The sequence below is a fragment of the Malurus melanocephalus genome, unplaced genomic scaffold (genome assembly GCF_030028575.1).
Source record: "Malurus melanocephalus ecotype Western Australia unplaced genomic scaffold, MMel_1.1 scaffold_938, whole genome shotgun sequence".
NCBI classification, from domain to species: Eukaryota; Metazoa; Chordata; class Aves; order Passeriformes; family Maluridae; genus Malurus; species Malurus melanocephalus.
In genome coordinates this window covers 3,961-5,216 of record NW_026624170.1, presented here as the reverse complement: position 1 = coordinate 5,216, position 1,256 = coordinate 3,961, and positions in this window count along the sequence as shown.

Here is a 1,256-nt window from a genome sequence, read left to right as displayed (position 1 = left end):
TGTGTGTGTGTGGCTGCTGCTCCTCCCAGCCCTCAGCAGCTTTTCAAATCTTAATTTGTAGCTTTGAGATGTCAAACCTGGACTGGCAGCTTTGAGGAGAAAAATGTCCCGAGGCTTGGTGTGAATGTCTGGAAATTTTGGGAGTAATTTTGTGTAGAACTGAGGGATTTGTGCATTGAGCTTCCCATCCTTCCCACCACTTTAATATCCCCCTCGTTTGAATTATCCTCATCTAACTTTTTTATTTTAGAATAAATTAAAGCTGGGCTTTTTTTTTTTTCTTCATTAATTGAGGTTAATAACATTGTTGGAAATTATCATTAGTTCATTCCTYGTTTGCCATGCAAATGACAACTTTAAATGCCTTTTTTTTAATGATGTTTAACCCACGGAGCAGAATGGAATGCTCAATTCTTAATAAATTAATCAAGCACCCCCCCGTGCTTGATTAATTTAACAGCTAATTGGCTATTTTGCTTTGTTTGCTTTAGTTCAGGAGAGCAAACATGAACTTTGTCAAGGGGGGGGAGAGTTTGATCGCTAAAATCCTGCAAGAGTGAAAGTCCTGATTCCTTCAGGGGCTGGCGAGGTCCAGATAAATCTGCTTAAAAAAATCACAGAGTTCTGTTTGTTTCTGAGGCAAAGCACATGTTGGAAAGGATGGATTTATTGGAATTTTATATCCCTCTGTAATTACCTTGAAATTTTGGGGTGAAAAAATCAAATCAGGTGGTAAAGCTGGGAACTGAAATTCTTTTTCCATCAGGGCATGGACATTCCAGAATAATTCCTAATCTTATATCCCTCTGTAAATCCTAATTTTATATCCCTCTGTAATTATCTCCCAGTGTTTCTGCTTGGTTTTAACCTGCAACTCTCCCAGCTCGAGTTTGAGTTGATTCAAAGTTAATCCCTGTTTTAAGGTCTGTTTTGAGGTGACACTTGTGCTTAATCAGTCAATTTTTAAAAGAAATCTGAATGTTCTGAATGAAGGTTGAAGAGGGCTTAAAACCTTGAAATTTTGGGGTGAAAAAAACAAATCAGGTGGTAAAGCTGGGAACTGAAATTCTTTTTCCATCAGGGCATGGACATTCCAAAATAATTCCTAATGTGCTCCTGACCCTCGGGAATGAGAAGCAAACTCTGAATTTCTCCCAAAGAGCATTTTTGCCTCTCCCTTCCCCCTCCCAGCACTGCACATTCCAGCTCTGATATCCCATCCCTGGTTCTCAAATCTCAGGGATTTACCCTCTGGA